Here is an 18,906-nt window from a genome sequence, read left to right on the forward strand (position 1 = left end):
GTCTAAGAAAAGCATTGTTAGCTTCAGGGGTCCAGGAGAACTTGATCTTGATAGAGGTGAGACTGGAGAGTGGAGCAGCAACCTTGCTATAATCCTTGATGAACCGGCGATAGAAGTTGGCAAACCCCAGGAACCTTTGCAACTCCTTCCGAGAAGTGGGCACTGGCCACTCTGAGACTGTGAGAATCTTCCCTGGATCCGCCTCCAACCTGCCTTGCCGGATGATGTATCCAAGAAAACTGATCCGTTCCTGGTGAAACTCACACTTCTCTGCCTTGACGTAGAGCTCGTTCTCAAGCAGCCTCTGAAGAACCAGACTGACGTGTCTTTGGTGTTCCTCCAGGCTCTTGGAGAAGATCAGAATATCGTTGATGTACACAAAGACAAACTGGTTGAGATAATCACGCAAGACATCATTTACCAGGGACTGAAAAACTGCTGGTGCATTGGAGAGTCCAAAGGGCATGACGAGATACTCAAAGTGGCCAAGGGGGGTGTTAAAGGCAATCTTCCACTCATCACCTTGGCGGATACGAACCAAGTGATAGGCATTTCTGAGATCAAGCTTTGAGAAGATGGTGGCACCTTGAAGTGGCTCAAAAGCAGAGTTGATCAGGGGAAGTGGGTACTTATTCTTAACTGTGATGTTATTTAACCCACGGAAGTCAATACAGGGTTGAAGAGTTTTATCCTTCTTGTCCACAAAGAAAAACCCCGCACCCAGAGGGGAGGAAGAAGGACGAATTATTCCAGAAGCCAGGGAATCACTGATGTATTTCTCCATGGACTCTCTCTCAGGCCGGGACAGATTATAGAGCTTTCTGGTGGGTAACGGAGCCCCAGGAAGTAAAACAATGGGACAGTCATATGGACGGTGAGGAGGGAGAGAGAGAGCCCTATCCTTGCTGAAGACCTCACCCAGGTTGTGGTAAACGTTAGGAACGTCGGATAAATCTACATCTGGAGAGACACATGAAGCAGGTAACGGGTTAACAGGAACTGGAGGCACAGCTGACTGTAGACAGTTAAGGTGACACTTCTGATTCCATTCAATGATCCTTCCTCCAGCCCAATCAATATGAGGATTGTGGGTGCGAAGCCAAGGGTAACCAAGTACCAAAGGAGTAGTTGGAGAGGAAATAAGCTTAAGCTGGATTTGTTCTCTGTGATTTCCTGAAATAATCAGAGTAACGGGTTGTGACTGCTGAGTTACTCTAGAGATGCGTTGACCGTTTAAGGCATAAGCAGTCAAAGGATCCTGTAATAATTCCAACTTAAGTCCCAACTGGTTGGCAAGTTCTAGGTCTACAAAACTATCTTCAGCGCCTGAGTCAATGAGGGCAGAGAGGGGCAAGGTCTGAGAGCTTGTACAGAGTCTGGCAGGAATGAGAAATCGGCGCAGGGTTGGGGCAACAATAGATGGGGAAAGTGAGCTTGTCAGGACTCCCAAACTTACTGACGAGCTTCTGCGTTTGGGCGAACAGGACAACCAGCAACGAGATGGCCAAACTTGCCACAATACAGGCACTCACCCAACCTCATACGTCGAAGGCGTTCCTCTGGAGATAGTCCGGTACGTCCCAACTGCATCGGTTCCTCCCTAGCCAAAGGAGGCACGCGAGGTGAAGAGGTGAATCCAGAGGGTGTGGAAACAGAAGGAGCAAATCTGGGGGAGTAGCTTGGTTTACTTGGAAAAGCAAAAGGAGAATGTTGCGCTTTCTCCACACGGCGCTCCCGCAACCGGCTGTCGAGGCGAGACACCAGAGTAATTAAGGCTTGGAGGTCTGCAGGCACGTCTCGTGCAGCCAACTCATCCTTTAGTTGATCCTTCAACCCCTTAACAAAAACTGCCCTTAGAGCCGCCTCGTCCCAACGGGCCTCTGCCGCCAGTGTGCGGAACTCGATAGAGTAATCCGCCACACTTCGATTCCCTTGTTGTAGTGTTAGCAGGCGATTCTCAGCAGAGCCGGAGTAGTCAGGGTGATCAAAAACAATGAACAACTGTTCAGAAAAAACTCCAAAGGAAAGGGTGTCATAATCCACAGATGAACTCAGTGCTTCAGCCCAGTCTAATGCTCTGCCACGAAGCAAATTCAAAACATAATTAATCTTGGTTACATCTGAAGGAAAGGACAAGAAACGCTGACGAAATACCTTATTGCATTGAAAAATGAATCCCTTGCATTTCTCCACCTCTCCATGAAAAGAATCTGGGTCGGTGATGTGGAAATCCCAGCATGGAGTGGATACAGGAGGAGGACTTGAGGTGACAGGGATTATAGCAGAAGATGTCAGGGTTGAGATCTGGGCAGTAAGGTTTGTGATGCTTTCAGTCATGGAAAGATTGCTTTCCACCAAAACTTGGATTAACCGTTCATGTTGGCCAAGAAGATTTCCCTGATGAGACAGAGCCTGCTGAACAGTGGAGGGATCCGATCCAGTGCTTGAGGGGTTCATATTGACCAATTCGTACTGTTAAGCTCAAAGAGTGCTACAGGCGGAACCCTCAATACAAGCACGGAAGAGAGGAGATGTGAGTATGGAAGTAAAATGATTTATTTCCAATTCAAAACTCACACCATACTGCTGGGGAATTACTAATCCGGATCTGGGAATTACTAGGGGGGGGGGGGGGGGGGGGGAGAGTGGAGGTCCGTAGTTGATGATCCGGAGGATGTCGGAGAGAGCAGGCTGGAGCCGGGGTTCGGAGATTTGCAGCGGAACACGGGTGAGATGAGCCGGGGAATCAGAGTTCAATAGAGTGAGCAGGCTGGAGCTGGTAGTGATAATAATCCGAGGTTCGTTGACGAGGTGGTGTTGGCTGGACGTGGCAGGCAGAGTAGTTGACGGATTCTGGGCAGAGAAATACAGGTTTTAGTATAAAAATTTGACTTGGAAACTAGGTTTAGTTTTCTAGAAATCACTACGTGTTACCAGTGTATCTTTCACGACAAACTGGTGAATACTGGATGAGGAAGCCGGGTATTTAAGCAGGTGTGGGTGAGTAGATAATCAGGAAGATGAGTAGCAGCTGCGGAGGTGAATTGACGGGAACTGACAGTAGGTCAGCCACGCCCAGCCAGGAAGACAGACAGATAAACAAACATGAAACAAAAAGAGAAGCAGAAGAAGGGAAAACTGCACATCCTTACAGTAATAGCCTCCTGCTCCGACTGTGCGAGAAGCAGCCAGTCGTCTAGGTAGGTCGCCAGGTGAATACCCTGTTGTCTTAACGGGGCTATCGCGGCTTCCGTACATCGTACAAACACTCTTGGACTGAGAGACAGACCGAAGGGAAGTACTCTGTATTCGTAACAGATCCCCTGAAATGCGAACCTCAGATATTTCCTGTGTGGGTAATATACTGGGATGTGCAAATACGCATCTTTCAGGTCGACTGATGTAAACCAGTCGTTTTGTTGCACGAGACGCAACAGAGATGTGTGAGTGAGCATTCTGAATTTGTATCTTTTTAGATATGTGTTCAGAACCGTCAAATCCAGTATTGGCCGAATTCCGTTCCCTCCCCGTTTGGGAACGAGGAAATACTTGGAATAAAAGCCGCTCTGACTCTGCTCGGCGGGTACTATAGATATAGCCCTCTTTTCTAGAAGTGAGAGGATCTCTCTCTCTAGAATATGGGCTGACTCTCCTCGGGCTTGTGAATACAGAATGCCCGAGGAAGCGAGGCGGGGTGACAGCGAATTGGAATCTGTAGCCCCGTGTTACTGTCTTGAAAACCCAAGCAGATGTTGTGAGCATCTTCCACTGTATGCTCCTTAGAGCCAGCGGAGATGTCACATCTCTTACCCTCTGAGTCTCTATTTGTTGTGTTATGGGGCCCTCTAGTGTCTGAACACGGTGGTACCCCATTTCGAAAATCCCCACCGTCACTGCGCATGCGCATGATGGTGGTGCCTTCACAACCCCAGCCGGCACTGCGCATGCGCGTGACAGTGGTGCCTTCACAGACCCGTCTATTATCCGCCTTTTGAGAGAGGCCGTAGCTGCTCTCAGAAGGGGAACAGATGATGGACTGTTTATTGTTTTTATTGTTTTTCTTTTCATTTTTTTGAGCTGCGCCCTTGGCCTGAACCCTGGATGCATCAGCAGAAAATGGTTTATGTGAGAAACAACAACAATATTGTGACATGTGTTATTGCGGACTTGAGGATGGTGTTGAGGCATCTCTCGAGGCAGCGGGAACACATCTAGAGCTGGGGAACCGTGGACTTCCAACTCTGTCACAGAGGGGAGAAGGAGGGGCTGTCAGGCCGCCCGCTTCTTCTTCCTCGACTGCTGGCCGAAATTCTGGGTTGGCTGCGCCTGGGCTGCAGCCGGAACCGGAGATATTCTAGACCAACTCGCCCTCGTCTCCTGCCTGTGCTGGGGACTCGGGGCGGGCTGGGACCTCTGCTGTTTCGGTACTTTGAACCGAGCAGGGTTCGAGGCAGCTTGGGCGAAGGACTGCCGCTGTGAAGGCAGCGGCTGGACCCTTCGAGGGAGACAGAGGTGGAGGGCCTCGTCCTCCTTCTTTTTCGACTCGCATCTCCTCTACATGGAGGCGAGAGCGGAGCCGAAAATCCCCTCGGGAACGATGGACATGTCTAGCACATCCTCCTTTTCCCGGTCTGGGAGGTTGGTGAGGTTGAGCCATCTCGCTCTTTCCTGCACCACCATAATCCCCATTGCCTTGCCCGTGGCCTGGACGGCGCAGCGTTGAACACGAAGACAAATGTCTGCGATCGCGGCCATTTCGTCCAGAACGGCCGGTCCAGGATTGCTTGACAGATCCTCGCAGAGCTCCGCTTGGTATGCGGTTAGCAGCGAGGAAACATTCAAAGCCCTGGCGGACAACGCTGCGGCTCGGTAGGACCGTTCAGTCATGGTCGACTGGAATCGGTCCGCCTTCGCTGGCAGCGTGGGGTTCCTGCTTGGTGACGGGACCAGCCTCGGTAGGAGGTGGGCTGCCACCAGCGGTTCCATAGGCGGTATGCGGAGCAGGCCGAGCCTCTGCATACCGTCACAGTCTAGGGAGGAGGCACTCTGGATTGGGGCCTTGTTGCTAAAGGGCCGGTCTCTCCACGAGACCGACAGCTCATCCAACATCTCCGGGAAGACCGGAAGGAGTTGCCTCTTTGTCCTCGTTGCTTGGGGAAAATGTTTCCCCTCGTAACGGGACCTGGAGGTCTCCTTGGCCATTTCGGGCCACGGGATGTCTAGTCTGGACGCGGCACGCTGACACAGGGCCTGCAGGTCCATGCTCAGACAGGGCGAAGCTGGTGTGCTATCGCCCGGGAGAGCAGCCATCGCTCCCGGCTTTGCAGCCTGAGCCGATGACACGAAGATATCGTCTTCTTGCTCATCCGAATCAGACAGGAGGAACTCAGAGGCACCCTCTTCGTCCTCCATATAATCCAATTCCAGGACATCCTCCGCGGGCGAAACCATGGTGAGGTCCAGCCGGGAGCCCCAGCTTGGTAAATCGTGGGGCTCCGTTCCCGCGTCTCTTGCCGCCACCGGGTCCCAGCATGACACGGACTCCGGTTCTGCAGCTGCCGCGTCTCTTGCCGCCACCGGGTCCCAGCCTGACACGGACTCCGGTTCTGCAGCTGCCGCTGTTGATGAGCCCCAGACCGACACAGTGCGGGGCTCAATCCCTGCGGCGGACGCCTTGATTGCCAGCCGGCAAATCAACGGACATGAGGGGGTCCTGTCCCGACAAGCTAGCTTGACGTGCTAACCATCGGCGGAGGCTCTTTACGGTGAAGCGGGCACCGCACGAGCCGGGGTTGTCAATAGCCTCCTGGGCGTGTTCCAGCCCGAGGCAGGACGAGCAGACCTGGTGTGAGTCTGTGCCTGATATTTTCAACCCGCTGCCGCAGAGCCGAGCCTCCGAGTTCCTGACTCCTCTGGTGTGAGGGAGAGAGGCATCCATCTTGTTCGCCGCGTGGCGTGGAGAGGACCCGCTCGTAACAGGTATCCGGAAAAAAAAGAACGGTGTAGATCTTTTTTTCTCAAAGAATATTAACTGGTGTGTTAATATTTTTTAATCTTTTCCTCCTCTGTGAGAGACAAAGAAGAAACGTCCTCACTACCGACACCACGGTAGCGAGGACGTTTCTTCTTTTTCTCTCACAGAGGAGGAAAAGATTAAAAAATATTAACACACCAGGAAAGCAAGCTAGCAACAGGTGTGTTGTTAGCTTGAAAAAATCAAAACCTTACCTTAATTTCCGAGGAAAGATAATAATACTAACTGGTGTGTTAGCATTAACAGTCTTATTGAGAAGCAGAAGAGTAGCCGGCGAGCGCCCGTCGACCGAAAGTTAGCTTTGGGTTCAGTCTGTGGACTGTTAAGCTAGCCTGGCTACCATCGAGATGTGCTCTGAAGCGAGAAGAGGTGTTTGAATGACGCATGCGAAGTAGCGCAAGCTACTTATAGGGGGTGGATTCCCTGACGCCGACGTCAAGATCACCAGCCAATCAGGATTGGCGTAATGAGATTGATGCTTCTGTTTGCTCCGCGATGAGGCGCATCCCATAGTGAGACATCGAACGGAGTGTTATGAATGAGAACAATAAGTGTGGCTTGATATTGAGTAAGAAAAAGGTTTATAACGCTGTGAGAATGGGTCTGCAGGGAGCATTTCTCCGCGATCCCAACTTGTCTATTACCAGCGTTCAGGGAGCTCTATGCAAGTCAATGGGGACTCCCGAGTTAGCCAAGGGATCCTGGTGTGTGAGGTGCTCCGCGGATTGGTCCATTTGGGCATTTGTTGTTGATTTGGATGTTCACACGTCAAGAGAACCCAGGAAGAAAACAATGGAAAATGAGAAATCTCCAACGAGGCGTTTTGGGGCAGCATGGACAGGTCTTTTTTGTGTTAGAGTTTTACTCGCTGTACTTTGAGGGTTTTTGACTCTGCAGACCGTTTACATGCATAACAACCTTCATAACAGGACAACCTCTGTTACTGGGGGACCCCAGAGCGCCTCCGGAGGGGAACTCCACCGGGGCGGGTAACCTCCTACGTCACGGTGTTCACAGACGCATCCGTGAGAGGTTGGGGGGGGACCTGCCTAGGGAGAGCTATAGGGGGTCGCTGGTCTCTGACAGAGACACGGCACAGCAACCTTCTAGAGCTGCGGGCAGTGGTGTTAGTCCTCCAGCATTTCAAACCCTTAATACAGGGCCTAAATGTGCTGGTGCAACACAGTCTCACTCCCTGAACATCCAGGAGCGACGCTTGGTCAGGTTCCTATGGCGTGCAGTTGTGAAGTGCCGAATCTCGGACGCTACATAAACGGACGCAAAGACCTTTCAACTGATTGCAATGTATTCCCATCGACGGCGGTATTTGACACTCAGGGAAGCACCGCATCGGTCCATGTCGGCGGCATTTAAAGGCAATGTGAGCTTTAATTCCCATTGGATAACAGAGGATTTTACACCCGGAAATAAGTATTCTCCTTACAGTCGATTGATTTTACAGTGATATCTGCACTACTCATCAACTCAAAAACTCCAGATTATCCTTGTTAATTACACAACATCGATTGGTTTAAATTGTGTGCAATGCTTTTGTATTTTTCCCCTTCGATTCGGAGGAACACATTTTTTTTCGGAGTTTAGGACGGCAGAAGACACTACACTACCCAGAATCCTCAGCTATCGTTTGGGACTACACCATGTGCTTTGCTCAACAAACCCTGTGATTAGTCCTCAAACTCTTTGATTGGTTGACCTCCAACTGCATTCCATATGGAAAAAAAACGTTTCGTAAAAGATGAAATCATACTTTATTCAGCAGTGCTTGCTTTACTCTTTGAAAGTCATCACATAAATGCATTGTAATAAATGGTTCGGCTGCATTAAATATTACACATCTGTCGTAGTTCTTTATTTATCTACAGAGATCGGGCCTCAGAATAGACCGGAAACTATTCTTTTACTGTTCTGTTTTAATTTGACAATAAAGTTAGTAGTAATATTTTAAATTATTGTTTTGTATTAGCTACAAGACCGCTGGGTCATGTTAAGACCATCTTTTCTGTGTTGCTGTAGGGTTTTTCCATTGCTTCTGTGTTACAAATATCAAAACAATAACAAAATATATCCGTCGTAAACTAAATCGGAAACAGCAGGATATTTTATTTTGTTAACACTGTAACCTTGACAGCTTTTTAACCCAAACCACCTACTGGTTAAAGCACGTTATTACATGTTTAGAGTAATTGCAATGCAGGTAGATTGTGTTGCTTTACTGTTTAAAATGCCTTTTTCTTAATGTCTTTCATTTTTGTAAAGCACTTTGAATGTGTTATAATTTATGAAAACATTGAAATATTAAGAGTACATACAAAATAAGAGCAAAGTAGAAGGTCAATGATAGAAATATAGAATAGAAAATATACTATAAAGATACTGTAAATAATATCTAGAATAAAACAGTTTAGTGCCAGATGTACAAAGATATGAATAGGAGGATGTGCAAAACAGACAAACTAATTAGGCTGTATTTAAACATTAAATAATAGTTTAGGTTAAGGTCTTCTTTTACATACATGTAAGCAAAAAGCTTTGGGGGTATCTGATAAATATTAAGCCTGACAAAGTACTTAACGTTTAATATTGTAATATATGTTAGATTTGCTCAGGTGTGGCAGAAAACACTACCACTTTGTCAGAACCTTCCAATAAATACAGAGGCAGCTTTGTACAAAATATAGGACCATCTTTATTTTAACAATACAGTTAATTGATAAGAGGAGAGGAGAGAACAAGAGGAAGTGAGTCCACGGGGCACCAGAAACCCCCACTAGACTGTGGAGTCCACCTTTAAATTAGGGCTGGGCGATTTGGCCTAAAACATTTTTTTTTAGGGGATAAAAATAAAATCGCGATTTCGATTTAAACCTCGATTTTTTCCGTTTTTTTCTAAACAAACCAGACCAAGGCAACATTTAAATACATATTTTCTTTATTAACACAATAAAAATAAATGAGATTACCAAGTAGTCTAGGCCTATGTGAACAAATCAGTTGTTCAAGAATAAAAAAAAAAAAAAAAAAACAGCACCACGGCACTTGGCTGTCATTAATGTGCAAAGATTTTTTTTAAATCAAACTGGAAAAAAAATCTCTTGTAGGCCATCCCTGAAAAAACTTGTAAAATGAAATACAACAAATAATAAATAATGATAATGAAATGAATAATAAAAAAATACCCTCAAACAAAATAACATCCCTTTCTAGGAAGTTGTCTTTCTACAGACCTTACACAGAACAGTTGTTTGTTCTATGTACCGCTTGTACCGAATCACTTCCATACAACTGAAGTAGCACCTTTTTTAGGAATGAGTTCTTCATCTGTGTTCGTGGACATTTTACTGTCGGTGAAGCGGTGAATGTGATTGTAGTAGGCTATGTGACTAACCGATCTGCAGCTCTGCACATGCGCACAGTGTTATAAATTAAAATCAATGTTTTTGATGGCATAAAGTACCTTAAACATACCGTCAGTTTAAATGCTGTTTTATACTGAAAAACCAGAAATTCTCGTGCGCAGTTGTTAAGCTTTTATTCTGAAAATCCTTCATCTCCGGTTAGCATTTAGCATGTGGCTAATATACCATTTACTATAGAGGTGAATTTAGTAGCGATATGACACGGAGTGTTGCACACCGAAACCTACTGATTTCAACACTACAACTACTGTATAGACGTCGAGATATTATTATTGCTGAATATTAAATGAAGATAGTTTATTTGAATACGTTTGTTTACAGACGTGGGTATCATGAGACAACAACCGGAACTACCAGAAATGAAACCAGCCGTGAAGTTTTTCCTGTCTTGAGTATTGATTACAGCGTTCAAAACCATATTAAATGAAAAGTCATGAAAGAGATAAGGAGGAGAAAAGGCGTGTTTAGTTATATATGCAATGTACAATGTCTGAGTCCTCTGTTATGCTCAACAACGAACAACGAACACAGCATAACAACAGCAGATCGGGCAGAGCTGCAGATCGGGTAGTCACAGGCAATGTGGCTGAGTTTTGTGCGCGTTCTGGAAAGTGAGAGAGTAAGCTACTACGGAGTCCCTAAAAGCAAAACAAATCTGCGGAGTCTAGAAATGTTTTAAAATCGCGATTTTTCGGTTCAGCCATTTCACAAACCGTAGGAAAGTAAAAATGCAAATTAATCGTGAAAACCGAAAAAATCGCCCAGCCCTACTTTAAATACACTTCAGCAGGGCTAATTTTACTAGCGTTTAACGCGGCACACCACACCAAGAACACGGCATGCAAACACCCTCTGCCAGAGGCACACAACTAGGCAAAATGAACACACACAGCACACACACACTGCAATGACCCAACCAACAATTTAGGGCGAGAGCTCCAATTCGTGGTAGCCTCTCCCCTGCTGCTCTCCTTCCATACACTGTAAAATACTTCTAAAATCAGACATACAACAATATAAATGGGTGTACGTAACTCGCCAGTTGGCGAGACCCTCGCTGGACGACGTGAACTGAGTCACTACAGCTGGTGTCCGTATTGCTTGGGCACCGCCGTGCGTAAGGAGGGATCGCGGCTCGTACTCCCTAAAACCCCGGCCCTGACTATCTATAGGAGGTAACAGGCCTCCCGATCCTGACACTCTAACGTCTCTCCTGTCTGGCTGTCTTCGTCGCCGGCAGCTCTATCCGCTGCGAACGACACACTCCCACCCAAAAGAGTGTCGAGTCACATGTAGCGTCCTCCAACCTCCATTCACAGTTCTCCACTGCCTTTTCTCTCTCCGCTGTCAGTTTCCCAGCTGTGAGTTCATCCGCTGATTAACACACCTGTTTCAGTTCAGTTAATCGGTGCCCATGCAGGCGCATTCACGTCACACTTTCCCCCCTTTTGTCCAAAAAGACTCGTCCTCGAGTCACTACGGTGCTATCTCGTAATCTCGAGACCACACCGGTAGCTTCCGCTGTCGGCCCGAACGTCCACCCCCTGTCAACGGTGCTACCGACTCTTCCCTTGGAGACTCAGACACAGCCACCGCGTCTGACGTCGCTGGGGGACCAGGCAGGCCCCCGGAAAGAGAGGCTGGTCCCTCGGCGGATAGGTTTCCTTGCGAGGCTCCTACAATTCGTCCATTGTCCCCCACCACAGGGTTCTTGTCCTCAACCACAGGATTCTGGTCCTCCCCCACAGGGTCCCGGTCCTCCCCCACAGGGTCCCGGTCCTCCAGACTTGTTAGTGGTGTCCTCCCTCCTGCCGGGGCCTCCAGGGTGGGCTGGCGAAAGTGGACCCAACTGGCACCGAACTGGACCCGAGGACGCCCTCGACACTGGACCCAGAAGCTGGAGGTGATGGTGCTGTTAAAGAAGAGGTAAAGGACTTAAGTCGATTGAAATGGACAACACCCTCTGGACCCCCCTCTACTGGAACAAGCCTATAAAGCACTTCGGTCACCCTATCCACCACTCTAAATGGACCCTTGTACCTCCTCTGAAATTTCGGAGACAACCCACGCTTCTTAGCCTTATTCCGCACCCAGACCAATTCCCCCTCAGAATAATATTGGAAATTAGCCCTGAAGTCATAGGATGTTTTCTGTCGTTCTGATGCCTTAGCCTGGTGCTTCTTTACTGCCTCTATTACAGTAGACAACGTCTCCCTCTGTTTAGACACATACTCATTCACTGAGGCAAATGACCTTTGGTTGTCCACATTTAGCATGATGTCAACAGGCAAGACAATTTCCCGTCCAAATAAGACCTGATATGGAGTGAAGGAGGTACTAGCATGTACACTGCTGTGGTAAGCCAACATCACATAAGGCAAAAGAGTGTCCCAGTTTAACTGATTATCTTCCACAAACAGGGCCAGCATAGACAAAAGAGTACGATTAAAACGCTCAATCAACCCATCCGACTGGGGATGGTATGGGGATGTGCGGGACTTATGGATATGCAACAGTTCACATAATTCCTTAAATCCAATCCAACTTTATTTATATAGCACTTTAAAACCCTTCAGACCAAAGTGCTGTACAGAGAGATCAGCTCACACAACATAATATAAATACAAGATACAAACACAAAACAAACCAGAATAAACGTAATAATTAAAAAATAAATAACAGGCATATAATAAAAACAATAGACCACTGAAAGCAAATAAAAGCAACACTCTACTTGTTTCTGAATGCCAAGGAGAAGAGGTGGGTTTTCAGACGGGATTTAAAAACAGTCAGTGTGGGAGCCTGTCTGATGAGCAAGGGCAGGTCGTTCCACAGTTTAGGGGCAGCAGCAGAGAAAGCACGGTGCCCTCTGCGCTTAGACTTTGTTTTTGGCACCCTCAGGAGCAACTGATCAGCTGACCTGAGAGTGCGAGTGGGCGTGTAGCTGTGTAACAGCTCAGAGAGGTACGGCGGGGCCAGGCCATTCAGGGCTTTAAAAGTAAATAAAAGAGTTTTAAAATGAATCCTCAAATGAACGGGCAGCCAGTGGAGTGAAGATAAAATGGGGGAAATGTGCTCGTGTTTGCGTGTGCCTGTTAGTAGCCGTGCTGCTGCATTTTGCACCATCTGGAGGCGAGCAAGGGAGGATGCACTTATCCCCATATATAGTGCATTACAATAATCCAAGCGGGAGGTGACGAAGGCATGGATTACAGTTTCAAAGAGGTCACTATTTAAAAAAGGCTTTATTTTGGCTAGCTGCCTGAGGTGGAAGAAGCTGTTTTTGAACTGCCTTGATCTGGCTGTCAAGCTTGAGTTCAGAGTCCATCTTTATCCCAAGATTTGTGATGGTAGGCCTGGTGGAGTGGCCCAGGGATCCTAGGTCTATAGGAGTGGTCCGAGGGGCACCAAAAACCATCACTTCGGTTTTATCATCATTTAATTTTAAAAAGTTGCATGACATCCAGGACTTAATGTCTTCAAGGCAGTTTAACAGCGGTTTAATTGAATATGAGTCATTCTTTTTAAGTTGCACATATATTTGGCAATGGTCTGCATAACAATGGAAAGCGATACCGTGCTTCCTAAGAATGGACCCAAGAGGGAGCAAATACAGGGAGAACAACAGGGGGCCTAACACTGAGCCCTGTGGAACCCCACAAAGGAGAGGAGCAGACGAGGACTCAGAGTCCCCAAGGCTGACGCAGAAAGTCCTACCAGTCAGATACGACCTAAACCATTCGAGGGCTTTGCCCCTAATGCCCACCCACTGCTCCAAACGAGCTATCAGGATCTCATGGTCCACTGTATCAAAAGCGGCCGTTAGATCAAGGAGTAAAAGGATAATGCATTCACCTGAGTCTGTTGCTAAAAGGATATCATTAAAAACTCTTAAAAGAGCTGATTCCGTGTTGTGCAAGGTTTTAAAACCAGATTGGAAGACCTCGAGTACCTTGTGCTCTTCCAGAAAAGCGAGAAGTTGACTGTATACAATCTTCTCTAGGATTTTTGACATAAAAGGTAACTTGGAAATGGGCCTAAAGTTTGCAAGAACTGTGGGATCCAGACTAGGTTTCTTAATAAGTGGTTGTACAACGGCATGTTTCCAATTTTCCGGAACAACCCCTGTGAGCAGACTGCTGTTAAAAACGTCAAGAACAAAAGGTCCTATAGTGGGGAATACCTCTTTAAAAAATCGAGGAGGGACAGGGTCGATTGGAGAACCAGAGGGTTTTATTTTGGAGACAATCTCCTGCACAGAGGACAGAGTTATAGGCTCAAAACGGTCAAAAACAGCAAAGCAGGGGGCAGAGACATATGTGTCTTTTTGATGGAGCAGTGATTTGAGTCCTAGTTGAAGTGACTTTATTAATAAAAAATTGAAGAAAATGTTCACAGACTGCAGGGGAGGTCTCCACACAGGTAGTCTGAGGGGCATTAAGAGCTGAATCTATTGTCTGAAATAGTACACAAGGTTTGTGACAGTTTAAAAGAATGATGTCAGAGAAATGTTTTCTTTTTGCCTCTTTTACAGTTTTCTGGTAGAGACGCCAACACTGCCTCAACATTTGAAAAGACACTTAGTAGTTTGTCCTTATTCCATCTTCTTTCAGCTCTACGGCATTCACGTCGGGCAGCACGAGTTGTGGCATTGAGCCAAGGCTCGGATTTAGTTTTGGGTCGCCTTGTTTTTAAATGGAGCCACAGTGTCCATAGCAGATTTACATGTGGAGTGAAACCATAAACTAAGCTCCTCCGTAGTGTTAGACATAGGCTCATGGATAACACCGTTTTCATGATTAAACACGGCCGAAAACTGACCAGCAGTGGAAGTGTTAATTATACGAGATAGCCGGGCAGCAGCGCGCGGTTTGACAGTAGTACAGGCAAGTGTAACATCAAATAAAACAGGCATATGATCTGAGAAAACAGCGTCACATATCTCCAAGTTAAGAACAGGCAAACCATATGATAAAACAATATCAAGTGTGTGTCCGCGTTCTTGCGTGGGGCCAGACACATACTGAGCAAGACTATAAGAATTAACAAGGTTTAAAAAATCCTTTGCCATAGGTTTCTCAGGACAACACACATGAATATTAAAACCCCCAACAATAAGGACACGGTCATATTAAAGAGTGTGGACTCAAAGTTGCGTCCTTGGTCTGAGTGGATACTGCGTGGGGCACCAAAGCGACAAACCCATGCTTCTGCCAAAACCTTGGCAATGGTGCGTGCTACCTGATTGGGGAGTGGGAAAGCCTCTGTCCACTTTGAAAAATAATCACCAACAACCAGAATGTACTTATTTTTACTAGCCATCTCTGGGTGAGGACCAAGGATATCAAGTGCCACCCGTTCAAATGGTCTAGCCATAACTGATGGCTGTAACGGAGCACATGGCAGCCTTCCTGAAGTCTTACAAAGCACAATCCACACATTCCTTGACCCATACTGTAACATCTCTAAACCATCCTGGCCAATAAAAGCGGTCCTTAACCTTTCCCTGGAGTTTCTGCACCCCCAAATGACCTCCAGTAGAAACATTGTGCAGGGGAATACCTCAGAAGTTCAGGGTCTTCTGGCATACGACTGTCAGCCTGCTTTTTACAGTCAATTATCCGCCGCAAATCGGTGTCATCCATCTGGGCCTGAGCCAATTCATCTATCTCTTCTGCCTGACATGGCACTGAAGCCGAGGGGGTCTCTTGTACTGCACCCACATTTTGGGTTACCATGCTTATGCTTCCCTGTGAGGGATTCTGATCACAATGTGGCATTTTTTCTAGAAAAGCTGGTAGCCTGGAAAGAGCATCAGCATTACTGTGGAGCTTGCCTGGACGATGGATGATCTTGTATTGAAAATGTGCTAGCTGTTCAATGCAGCGAGCCAACTGTCCCTCCGAGCCCTGAAAATTGTGCAACAAACGCAAAGAATTATGGTCGGTTCGCAAAACAAACTCTTTACCTAACAAATAGTGTTTAAAGTGCTTTGTAAAGGTCACCATACTCAACAGCTCCTTTTTGGTAGTTGCATATTTACATTCTTGCTTTGTAAGGGCCCTGCTAGCATATGCAATAACTCGCTCCAGCCGTCCCTCCTCCAGACAACACTGCCCCAATTCCAACATCACTTGCATCTGTATCCAAGGTAAACGGTTTACTGGGGTTAGGGCTGGGCGATTTTTTCGGTTTTCACGATTAATTTGCATTTTTACTTTCCTACGGTTTGTGAAATGGCTGAACCCGAAAAATCGCGATTTTAAAACATTTCTAGACTCCGCAGATTTGTTTTGCTTTAAGGGACTCCGTAGTAGCTTACTCTCTCACTTTCCAGAACGCGCACAAAACTCAGCCACATTGCCTGTGACTACCCGATCTGCAGCTCTGCAGCTCTGCCCGATCTGCTGTTGTTATGCTGTGTTCGTTGTTCAGCATAACAGAGGACTCACACATTAACTAAACACGCCTTTTCTCCTCCTTATCTCTTTCATGACTTTTCATTTAATATGGTTTTGAACGCTGTAATCAATACTCAAGACAGGAAAAACTTCACGGCTGGTTTAATTTCTAGTAGTTCCGGTTGTTGTCTCATGCTACCCACGTCTGTAAACAAACGTATTCAAATAAACTGTACCTTCATTTAATATTCAGCAATAATAATATCTCGACGTCTATACAGTAGTTGTAGTGTTGAAATCAGTAGGTTTCGGTGTGCAACACTCCGTGTCATATCGCTACTAAATTCACCTCTATAGTAAATGGTATATTAGCCACATGCTAAATGCTAACCCGGAGATGAAGGATTTTCAGAATAAAAGCTTAACAACTGCGCACGAGAACTTCTGGTTTTTCAGTATAAAACAGCATTTAAACTAACGTTATGTTTAAGTTTAAGGTACTTTATGCCATCAAAAACATTGATTTTAATTTATAACACTGTGCGCATGTGCAGAGCTGCAGATCGGGTAGTCACATAGCCTACTACAATCACATTCACACACATTCACCGCTTCAGATGTACCATAAAAATGTCCACGAACACAGATGAAGAACTCATTCCTAAAAAAGGTGCTACTTCAGTTGTATGGAAGTGGTTCGGGTACAAGCGGTCATACATAGAACAAACAACTGTTCTGTGTAAGGTCTGTAGAAAGACAACTTCCTAGAAAGTTAAAGGGATGTTATTTTGTTTGAGGGTATTTTTTTATTATTCATTTCATTATTATTATTTATTATTTGTTGTATTTCATTTTACAAGTTTTTTCAGGGATGGCCAACAAGAGATTTTTTTTTCAGTTTGATTTAAAAAAAATCTTTGCACATTAATGACAGCCAAGTGCCGTGGTGCTGTTTTTATTTTATTTTTATTCTTGAACAACTGATTTGTTCACATAGGCCTAGACTACTTGGTAATCTCATTTATTTGTATTGTGTTAATAAAGAAAATATGTATTTAAATTTTGCCTTGATCTGGTTTGTTTGGAAAAAAACTGAAAAAAATCGAGGTTTAAATCGAAAATTTTGAAAATGTATTTTCATGCCTCTGTGCAAGGCTGAGTCTTTCTATCTTTATAGCCACTGGTGTAAAGTAACTAAGTTCATAAACTCAAGTACTACTTGGGTACAATTTTGAGATACTTGTACTTTATTTAAGTATTTCAATGTTTCTTTTTCTACGTTGTACTTCTAATCTACTACAATTCAGAGGTACATGGTGTACTTTTACTCCACTGCATGTATTAATCCCTTTAGTTACTTCACAGATCTGGATGAATGATGTGAAATCTAACCAAGTGTTGAATCAGACTTTAGTTCCACCTGGAGTAAATCCACAAGCTACCCTGCAGAATACAAAGTACTTCAAACTAGCTGCACCTTTACCAGCTTTGAGAACACTTTCATAATCAATCATTATAAAACATATCATATATATTATTCTGAAATGGACCAATCTGCACAATGACTACTTTTACTGTCGCTACTTTAATACTTTTACTTGAGGAACATTTTGAATGCAGTACTTTTACTGTAACAGAGTATTCCAACACTCTGGTGCTTCTAGTACAAGACCTGAGTACTTCTACTTTTACTGTCGCTACTTTAACTATATTTTGATGATAATACTTTTGTACTTTTATTTGAGGAACATTTTGATTGCAGGATTGTTCCTACATTCTGGTACTTCTACTTTAACTCAAGTACAAGACCTGGGTACTTCTACTTTTACTCAAGTACAAGATATCAACCCAGTCTCACGGCAAGTCGTGTTCACCAACACGATTTTTAATCTACTGATTCGTGTTCACCAACACGATTTGCCCCTTTTTTTCGTGTTACACAGCACGATTTTTTTCGTGTTGCACAGCACGAATTTAAAAGCAATGCATTTCTACTGCCTGCAGCACGTCTTTTGTGTGGTTCATAAAAACATGTTCTTACTCAATATCAAGCCACAAGTATTGCTTTTATTTTAAATCGTATAATTTCGGACTTTTGTTGCCGTCTGTGATGAAAAGAAATGGGGCTCAGAGCCTCAGGATACTGAAATCTGTATTTTTTAAATCTTTTTTTCCTTCTAATTTGTTATTCTTTTCAAAATAACACACTGTTATTTACTCACCAATAACACACAATTGTCCTTGCTTTTATTTATTGGTTTAATTCAATAATCTCGGGCTTTTTTGGCGTCCGTCAGGGACTGAATTTCAAAATAAAAATAACCGGAAACAGACGTAGGCCTATAAGGGACATCTCGAGCATCATCGACTTTGCGCTGTCATCGAGGTGAGGATGGCCGAAGACACTACACTACCCATAATCCCCAGATATCGTTTAGGACTACAGTCCACGTGATTAAACTTCAAATCGGGATTGGATGTTGGATTGGCAGTGCGTCAAGGTTACGGAATCGAAGCTGGATCGATCCGTCGAACGCCCCCCCCCCCAAAATGATCTATGGGGCGTCTCGATTGGGAACGTTTTCGTTTTTCCAACAATTAGAAGTTGCCAGTATTAAACACCAATTATTAAACAATTGAAATGAACCGATTAAACATCTCTCTGACACAGTTTAAACGCATTTCAAGTGGAAGAATTGTTCGTGTCTCCTCTTCGTGTCCCGGGAAGCCGGAAGCTGTATTATTTTCAAAAAATAGAAATAAAAAAATATTTTTTTTAACCATAACGGGTACTTTACACAACATTGATTCAAATGTATCCTTGTTTTAATCCTTGTTTTATTTATGTTAAATTGTTGTTGTCGGTTAATTTTCCATTTTATTTATTTTGGTTTAAGATATCATTAGTTTTTTTTATTATTATCATGCTAGATGTTTAAACTTTTCTGTATTTTATAAGGCAATATATACTTTTTTTTCCGTAGGCTACTTAGGTTATTAAAGAGTTATCGTGTCAAAATACAAGAAATGTATT

This window comes from Pseudochaenichthys georgianus, chromosome 9 (assembly GCF_902827115.2).
Source record: "Pseudochaenichthys georgianus chromosome 9, fPseGeo1.2, whole genome shotgun sequence".
Lineage (NCBI taxonomy): Eukaryota > Metazoa > Chordata > Actinopteri > Perciformes > Channichthyidae > Pseudochaenichthys > Pseudochaenichthys georgianus.